Raw genomic sequence first — 9935 nt, forward strand, 5'->3', positions numbered from 1 at the left:
ACTGTCTGATTCATCTCTCTCCTCCCTCCCCACTTTTCCTCCCCAGCCCCCATCCCCACACAGGCCTTTCTTAGCAATGCACATTGAAATGAGTGGAGTAGCCATCTAGGAGGATGCCGTCGGACAGGAATCCTGGGGGCAGCAATGAGCGGAGAGTCTGGAGGTACTCAGTGTCCAGACCCCCCCAGGCCACTACCCTCCCCCTGCTTTCTCTCAGCTCCACTACTAGCTTCACCAGATGCAGCTCTTCTGCTTGTCCCTCAGTTTCTTTGTTTGTTTGTTTGTTTGTTTGTTTCAGTGCTTAAAAAGTCAACTGCAAACAAAGCAGCGCACTCTCTTTGTGGAGAAAAGCACATGTTAGTCGGAGTTGCACTTGGAAAGCCCAGAAGCCAGCAGCAGACTGGAGATCACACTTAAAGGCCCATGGAACTTCTGAAACAGGCTAGTTGTAGGGCAAGAAGATGATACTACTATGCTCTTACAGGGTTGCCAAGGAGCATTTCCTGATTTTTTACAGAGTATTTGGGCACTGAGAATATAATTTCCCTCAAATTCAGTGAGCCGATCTCAGTCTAAATTAGGGGGAAAATGTGAGGACATAAGTCTTCCACCATGTGTCCCTTCTTTGTCCACAGCACATTCACTGTGGGATCTTCCCTATGTCTAAGAACCAGCAATGAATATTTTAATAGCCACAGCTTCTCCTTCCCACGGATAAAACCTCCACTGACTCGCCACAGCATGCTGGTGGAAATGAGGGTATGCGCCAGAAAGACCTGAGCTTTCTCCTAGGCAGCCCAATCCCTGAGGGCCCCACCCGCATCTGTACAACAGGAGTGATCGGAACAGCCCCGGCACCCTTCAGAGCAGCAGCCAGGATGCTGAAGGAAGGAGGACGCAGAAGACATGTGGCCTGAGGATCTGAGGCCAGTGACCCTGGAGAGCTGGGTTCAAATACAATCGAAACGAAAGGGAGTTGCAAAAGTAGAGAAAGTAGAGAGCCAATGGCTGAATGGTGGCCACCCTAAAAAGATATCCAAGTCTTGGCTGGATGTAGTAGCTCACACCTGTCATCTCAGCACTTTGGGAGGCTGGGGCAGGAGGATTGCTTAAGCTCAGGAGTTCGAGATCAGTCTGAGCAACATAGCAAGGCCTCATCCCTACCAAAAATAAAATTTAAAAATTAGCCAGTTGGTGTGCGCCTATAGTGCCAGCAATTTAGAAGGCTGAGGTGGGAGGATCACTTGAGCCCAGGAGATCAGCACTGCAGTGAGCTTGATCATGCCACTGCACTCCAGTCTGGGTGACAGAGCCAGACCCACTCTCAAAAAAAAAAAAAAAAAATTCCAAGTCCCAATCCCAGGAACCTATAAATGTGATCTTATTTGGAAAAAGGATTCTTACACCTATAATTAAATTAATGATCTTTAGATGAGGTGCTTATCCTTGGATTATCCAGGTGGACCCTAAATCTCATGACAAGTGTCCTTATAAGAGTGAAACAAAGATTTGAAACAGACAGGAGGAGGCAATGTGACCAGGGAGGCAGAGATTGGAGTGATGCAGCCACAAGTCAAGAAATGCCAGTGGCCACCAGAAGCTGGAAGTGACAAAGGAAGGATTCCCCTTAGAGACTCAGTGGGACAGCAGCACTACCAACATCTCGATTTTGTACTTCTGGCCTCCAGAACTGTTAAAGGACACAGTTCTGCTGTTTTAAGCCAAGATTGCGATGATTTGTTACAGCATCCACAGGAAAAAATACAGCACCTAAGAAGTAGTCAGACAGATGAGGGATCTGAGTCCCAGAGAGGGGGCTAACTCACCCGGGCCCACCCCACATCAACCACTGGGCCAGGACACTCGAGTCTCTCTGACGCCAAAGTGCATGCAGTTCCGTAGTGGCCCAGTGCACAGCCCAGAAGGGGGACCCACCGGGAGCTAACTGGCCTCAGGCTGTGCTAATGCAAATATAGATTCTGAAGTGAGGCTGCAGTGGGCTTGCTCCTGTCTGGGCTGATCAGACCCCCACCTGCAGAGCGGTGTCCCATTCTTAGCTTTTCAGGGGGCCAGATAAAGTGGGCATTCTGCCTGAAGAAGTGAAGATGTGGGGGCCTGATCCCTGTCTTTGAAGGTCCAAGTGGCCTAACTAGCTGTCATAGGGAAGAAGAAATGGATTTTTTTTGTGTGGGGCTTCAAAGGGCAGGATCGGGCCAATGGGGCAACCATGGCCGAAAGGAAGATTTTTGGCCTGGAATAATGAAGAACTTTGTAATAACCAGAGCCAACTGAGGATGGAATAGGAAGGTGGTGGGGGTTGGCAGGTCCAAGCAGAGGGAGTCTGGGTATGCTAGGGGAATTCCTGCACCACACAAAGGCCGTACTTGATCATCTCCGGAGCTGGCAGTCTTGTTTGAGGGTCTATGACTGGTAGCTAAAGTATCTGGAAACATATGTGTGAATCTAGGTTTTCAGCACATAAACAAAGCACACTCTCACTAAGACACTTATTACACAGCTTTTGCAAAGAGCTAAGTACTGAAAATAACCAGGAATGAGCTTGCGAAAGAGATCATCTATTCTTCCATCTCCTGTACACAAAATGTCCCTCACCCCAGGGAGAAAGAAAGAGGCCAAGTATGTATCTCCACAGAGACATCATCTTCTAACCAGACCAGGAACTAACAGCACATTCACAGATACCAGGGGAGCCCTGGACAGTCTGGACTTGTGTCTTTTTCCAGGGAAAGCCAGACAGAACAGAGACTGCAGCTACCAAATAAATTATTTTTATAAGAACAAATAAATGCCATCCTAATCTTTAATAATTGTTTTTCCTTTTGCATCCTTCTGAATTCTACATTGGAGCAAAGAAAACAACAAAGCAGTAACTCAGAAGCTTCACACGTAAATAGTTACAAGTCAGCGTCAGACAGGGGTTTCAACTGGCAGGGGAGGTGGGATTGTTATCATTGGTTTTAATACAAGCTGTAGCCTACATCCTATATTCTAGACACTCAAAGAACAGGAAGCACAGCATTTCTCGGCTGCCTGCACATCTGTCTTCTCTTAAGTTGAAAATCTCAGAGAATGATGCACTGTTGCATCCAGATGAATTCCTCCGAAGCTCTTTCCATTCAGGATTTTGAAATTTTGCCATATCACCCTTTTACTGAAGCGGCTGAGGTTCTCAGATCATTCCTTGAAAGAGGTCAAAGGAACTTTTAAATTTACCATCTTATCTTTTCCAACTTGTAATTAGTGTTTTTTTTTTTCTTTTTCACCAAAACAACTAATATTAAGGCCACATACCATTTAGCAGCCAGCTTGGGAAATGATTGGTGGCCCGAACCACTTCTAACTACTGGCAAAAAAGTCTCTAAACATCAAGTGAGTTCCTGAAAACACCGTATCACTTAATGAAAATAATGGCTTCTGCCCTCATATCAATCTGCCGAGCACCAAGTCGGGCTTCCCACTGTCCTTCGGGCAGATGCTTAACTAAAAAAAAGTCTCAGGTTTGCAAACCTGTATAATGTAATCTGTAGTTACCAAAACAAATTTAAGCCACTGTTAGTACTGCTTCCATGAACATATATTAAGTTTAGTGTATGTCTCAGGATACAGTAAAAGTACAACTACAATAGCTGTGGATAAACCAAAATTTTATACATTGATTGGTGTTAAGTGCATAGGTATATTTGGTGTTTGAAAGCTTTCTATACTGATCTTTTTTACAGTAAGGAACGCTTTTATAATATAAACAATAATTGTCAAAAGCTTCGAGGTTCAAATTTTACATAGTATATTCCTTTAAAATAGGCACACTGAAAAGCTAAATTCAAAACTCAGACTTATCTTAGAGGTTGCATCAACCCATCATCAAATGAAGGAGCTACATCTGGAGGGATCAGAATGCCATGAGTAAGTTCAGCTGAGAACCATATGCAACCCCCTCCCCCCCGCCCCCCTGCATCAGCCTCATGCTTCTGGCTTGACTCAAATCATTTCAGCTATTGGGAAAATCAGGCTTTTGTCAATCCAATACAGACCATTATCAAGCCTGCGTTAGGGCTAGGCTCTGTGAAAAGGGCTGAGGGGTAGAAAGAAGGAGGACATTGTGCCAGCCCTCCCAAGGGCTTTCTGTGAGCTGTGGCCACATACACAAATGACTGCACACAAAATCCTTCAAGGCTGACAGTAATGACTTCTCCATGAGAGGTACCAAGTATCAGGGGATAGTGAAATCCCTGGGATGAGGGGATCTGGAAGACAGCTTCCTAGGGGTGGTAGGATTTGAGCTTAGCCTTCAGGCATAGGCAGGACCACCAAGGCTAAAGCACATGCTAGACAGAGGGGCTAGATGGGGGAGCAAAGGCCTAGAGACCTGAGGCTAGCGGGATTAAGAGTTGGGAGGCTGGGCATGGTGAATCACGCCTGTAATCCCAGCACTTTGGGAGGCCGAGGCGGGTGGATCACAAGGTCAGGAATTCGAGACCAGCCTGGTCAATATGGTGAAACCCCCGTCTCTATGAAAAAATACAAAAATTAGCCAGGCATGGTAGCAGGTGCCTGTAGTCCCAGCTACTCAGGAGGTTGAGGCAGGAGAACTGCGTGAACCCGCGAAGCGGAGGTTGCAGTGAGCCAAGATCACACCATTGCACTCCAGCCTGGGCAACAGAGCAAGACTCCATCTCAAAAAAAAAAAAAAGAGTGGGGACATGGTGCAGAGGAGGGGGTGTGAGAGAAAGGATGGAGGTAGCCCATCATGCCTGTTGGGCTGAGGACTCGGGACTTCGATATCCATACAGGGAAGACCCACTGAAAGGCTCTGAGGAGGAGCATGATGAGATCAGAGCCACACTTTACAGAGCCTGATGCTCAGAGAGAATGGAAAGATGGGGGCATATTTGAGAGAGATTTTGGAAGTAAAAATAACAGGGCTTGGTCACTGTTACTTTACAGGGCAAGGTCACTTGGTCCTTACTGAGTACATTTCAGTAAGGAGAGAACAAGGGAGAAGGCACAGACAATTAGCCTCCCCTGCTGTAGTTCCCAGCTTGGGAGGAGGAGGGGATGATGGCTGAAGGGTACCCCGCAGCAAGCGGGCACAGCCAGTACTTTGGTACCAGGGCTGGTGGCACCAGGGGCTCAGTTCTACTCCTGCTTTCCCTTTATGCATCAATGAGCACCTCCGGGGGCAGGGAAGGAGGGAGGGAAAGAGATCCTAAAGAAAGGTCTACTGTGCAATGTCCCCGAAGCAGTGAAAGCAGCAGCAGCAGCAGCAGCTCACCACACCACTCGGCCTGATCCTGCAAGTGAAAGTGCTGTGGGTGGTCATTTCTTCAAAATTCCTCAAATATATAATTCTGTATTGAAGGGGCAGAGAGCCTGCTCAGGAGTCTCCCCGATTACTGTGAGGATAATACCTGTGCACACAGACCATCTAGTTGTACATGCACCAAGCCCCTTCGGGCCTCCAGGCCTTAGCAGTTGCTGTTCCTTCTGCCTGGAACAGTTTCCTCCTTCTCTCATCCTCAATTGAACTTTTATTTGGTGCTTACTATATAACTGGCACTATTCTAAGTACTTTACATGTATCGACTCATTCAGTTCTCCAACAACCCTCTCAAGGAGGTACTGCTATTATCCCTAGTTTACAGATGAAAAAACTGAAGCTCAGAAGATTAAATAACCTGATAGTGGAATATATTTAGTTAGCCTTGAGCACATAGTGATAAGCTTGTGTGAGGCAGGGACTGAGCCTTCTGATTAGCCTTCTGTGACCTCCCACCACCTAACAGTATTTACAGGGCATTGCCTGTTGTTGATGTTAGTATCTGATCTGAACACCCTCCAGATAACAAAAAGCCCCTGCCCCTTGAATCAGGAGGCACCTCGAGTACACATCACATTGTCACAAGAACTCTATGCTGGTGGTGAGGTTCTAAATCAATGCACATGCTTAAACCAAAAGCACTATTTACTCCAGTGGTGACTTCAGACAATCAGCTTGCCCATGAACCCTCTGATAAAAAGAATTGACTTTTATCCCACACCGATTACATGCAAACATCCTATTAGACACTTTTACACATGATCTCATTTAATCTTGTGAGTTTGGAATTATTATTATTCCCGTTTTACGAATAAAAAAAGTGAGGCTCGGAGGCCCAATACTCCACAGCCAGCAAGGATTCCAGCCCAGGTTCAGAGCCTCCAGAGCCTCTTCCCGCTGCCCTTTCTCTGAAGTGCCCTGCCTTCTCTGTGCTTCCACCAGGCTCACTGTTCTCATCTGTCTCATGCTCTCCCAGCTCTCACCAGTTCCTTGCTCGTACCAGCTCCTTGACCTACACATGGCCTTTCTATTCCTCACCACTTGTTGAAATCCTCTTCTTCCTCCACCTTCCATTGTAAAGCCTTCTCCAATATCTCCATTTGGAATTCACCCTCCTTAGTGTTCACAGGAATCCCAGGTGATAAAGCCCACGATGAAGATCCTGTGGCACAAGCCTCTTTCTTCCCCATCAGAACCCGAGCTCCTTGAGGATAGGGTCTGTTGGTAATTTTCATGTTTGTGTCCTCCCGAATGAGCAGTGAGAAAGTGCTTGATGAACCAATAGAGAATGAAGAGGGAAAAGACTAGTGGCATTTGAATGCATCAGAGAGATAAAAGGCTCTGGACAAATTAGCTTCAAGGATGGGGTCTCATTCAGGAAAGGCAAACTTAGGTACCACAACTCTGCTCTGGTCACCAAGCACACCCTCACCAGCTCTCTGATTTCATAATGCTTGAAACTTAAAACCAGGATGTCGAGGAAGGAAATAAAATCATAAAATCACTTCTGTGAGAATCCTTTCATGGTAATGCGTTTCACCCACACACTGGGGAGACACTAATTGCAGCACAAGGGGAACAAGATATTGGGCAAAAGAATAAAGTTCGCCTTCTAGCATGTCACAGTTAACTACCCCGTGCTTGTTTTGCTGTGGCTGCTCCAGAATGCACCGGTCCTGGAAAAGATGAACTCGGCTCCTTAACCGTACCCATACTCAACACCGACCAAAGGATGCCTGAAATTGTCTTGATTGGAAATCATCTCAACCATCATCTTAGACTAGAAACAAGTAGATGCTGGCCTCTAGGTCAGGACCCCTAGAATAGTGCATTTTTTTTTCCCAAACAACCATTCTGAGGTTTTTACAAAAATAACCGACTCACAAACAGAAACGCTTCCTGATCTATAAGCCACTTTGAAAACAAATCATTATGTCGTTGAATATTTCATGACGGTCCAAGGCACTGAAGAAGGCGAGCTGAGCGTTCACCAATCCTCCCCATGTCTATTTTGGGACTTCCAAAGCAAACTGCAAATGCCTCCTTTATTTTCTAAACGCTCATTTGCAAGTGCTAGATGGATTCTTGGTGAAACATTGCCTCCACCTAAACTGACTAAATGCAGAGACCCGGAGGTTCCGCTTCTCCAGAGTTTACAGCTGAAAGACAGCGAACAACTAGTGAACACGACTTCCACCCTATTTTATAGGTGGCAAAAGCAGGGGGCACTTGCCCAAGGTCACACAGACGGTGGGTGGATGGCAGAGGAGCCACCAGAAGCCAGAGTCCTGACTCCTAACCCTAGGAGCATCCCCTGCTCCCCGAGGCTGACTCAACGCCCCTCCTAAAGCTCAGCCAAAGCTGCTGCAAGTTAGCGAGGCGACCCCGGAGACTGACTTCTGTGGCTCATTCCTCTCCACCCGCAATGAGTTCTGGAGCTGAGACACTCAGGGATGCCCCTCTACTCAAAAAATGACAACACAGGCATTGGCACTGCAGCTGATCGTCCCTGGCGAACCCCTTCTGGTTCAGGTGTGGCCATCGAGGATGGGCAGGGAGGGTTGGTCTGAGGTCACTCAGAAAGTTGGCGCTGGCAGCGGCCGCACCTGAACCCAGGTCTCTCCCCATCCCGCGTTGCCGCTCTTTCCACTCACTACACCATGCAGATCTCGGAAACTTAAGCACGCATCGCTACTGTGCAAACAGTTCACGATGGCAGGTCCTGAGCTAGCCCACGGACGCGCCCCTGAGCCGGGCTTGGGGACACGAGGACCGGAGGCGGGCGCGGGTCACCCGGGACTGGTGGTGCAGGCGGAGGGCGGCGCGGAGGAAGCCGAGGCGCAGGCCCGGGGTGTGGGGACAGGCAGTCTCCCCAAAACTTTGCGGTGCCGGGACCCCTCCCTTACCTGCAGAGGAGGTGCCGCCCGCGCGGACAAGGACCTAGCGGGCTGACGCTCTCGGAGAGGGGCGGCCCCGCCCAGCGGCGGGCACGGTCGCGGCCAAGGCTCGGGCAGCAGCGCTGCTCGGGCTCGGCTCGGGCTCCGCCTCCCGCGCCGCGGCTGCAGCCGGAGGGGGTGGCCGGGCCGGGCCGCGCCCGCGCCGTCTGGCGGCGGCAGGTGCTGAGGCTGCAGCTGCGCGGCCGCCAGCTGCCGGCGCCGCGACCCCCGCCCCGGGGGAGGAGCCCCGCGCGCCGCCTCCGCTGGCTCCGAGGTCCCGGCCCGCCGCAGTGGGCGGTCCCGCTCCCACCCGAGCCCTGCCTCCGCCGCCTGCCTCAGCTCACCGCCGGGGCACGCAGCGTCCGCTGAGTACCCAGGGGGAGACTGAGGCTGGGAGACGAAAGGGACTCCCCAAGGTCACCCAGACAGGCGGTGGTTGGACCAGAGCTGGAACCCAGAAGAGTTCCCAAAACGACCCCCTTCTCACGCCTCCTTTCCCCCAGGAAGAGCCCCAGCTACGGGGAGCCCTAGGGGACGCAGGTGACTGTGACTCGCCCCCTGACCCCCACGCCCCGCAGGTGTTCGTCTGAAGGGAGAGGGAAAGCGTGGGCCCAGGTTAGGCACTGTGGACCACCTCCCCTGTCTCTGTAAACTCCTTCCGCTCTGAGAAACTGTGTTCTCCCAGCTTTCCTCGGCCCTCTCCAGCCACTCCCTGGGTCTCCTTGAGGGTTCCTCAAACCAGAAGCTCTAAAATGCCGGAGCGCCCTGGGACTCTGCACTCAGCCCTTTTCTGACCCCCTGAGCCGTCTCACCCACTCCCCTGGTTCTGGTCCTACCACCTCTCTGACCATGATACCCAAATGCATCTGTCTATGCACTATTTTCCGTGCTGAACTCTACTGAACACCTACTAGGTCCATATCCTGCATTAGACACTGGAGATACAATACACCTTTAATAAAGCAGTCCCTGTCCGCATGGAATGTGCAGTCTAGGACTATTAAAATACAGTCCAGTTCCTGTAACAATCACCCAATCCCACGGGGCCAAGGGCACCACACAGGCCTGCACTGACTGACTGAGTGAAGGCCTCCTGGAGAGGGAATGCTCTAAATGGAAACCTGAAAGGCCAGTGGAATTGGCCAATGAAAGGGAGGAGTGTGGAGAGAGCCTTTCAGGTTGAGACCACAGGAACAAAGATCCCAGGATGAGAGCGATCCCACAGAGGGAGTGGCAGGAGTTGAGACATGAAGCAGGGGAGTCAGCAGGGGCCAATTCCTGGTCAAGGAGTTTGCGCCATATTCTCAGTGCACTGGCAGGTTCATGGGAGGAGTTCTGAGTAGGGATGAGGCACCATCAGATTGGGATGTTAGGTCATTCTGGGGATGGTGCACAGGCAGATGTTAACAAGTGCATCCTTCATCCAAGAGCGGTGGGGGGAGACTAGCAGCACTTTGGAGCCAACATTGTCTGGATGAAGGCAGGTGCTCCTCCTTTGTGACCTTCATTTCCAGATCCAGGAGTCCATCCAAAAACTCCTGAGTGGCTCCATCGCTGAAAGACCTCCCATGTAACTGCACCCATAGCTCCCTTTTCTCTCAATACTGCAGCCCTCTGCACCCCAGATCCACGAGCTGAGTGAGCCTTTTGCTTTCCTCACC

The 9935-nt window shown here is 50.0% G+C and overlaps 1 protein-coding gene across 1 annotated transcript in view; it reads right to left on the reverse strand.

The window, feature by feature from the left end:
* Positions 1–8385, reverse strand: part of FRMPD1 (FERM and PDZ domain containing 1) — a 97463-nt gene extending 89078 nt beyond the window's left edge. Inside the window, exon 1 of the mRNA XM_012508834.2 lies at positions 8245–8385. The gene's annotated coding sequence lies outside the window, so the exon portion shown is untranslated. The remainder of the gene's footprint in view (positions 1–8244) is intronic.
* Between the last annotated feature and the right edge of the window lie 1550 nt (positions 8386–9935).

The sequence above is a fragment of the Nomascus leucogenys genome, chromosome 8 (genome assembly GCF_006542625.1).
Source record: "Nomascus leucogenys isolate Asia chromosome 8, Asia_NLE_v1, whole genome shotgun sequence".
In the NCBI taxonomy this organism is placed as follows: Eukaryota; Metazoa; Chordata; class Mammalia; order Primates; family Hylobatidae; genus Nomascus; species Nomascus leucogenys.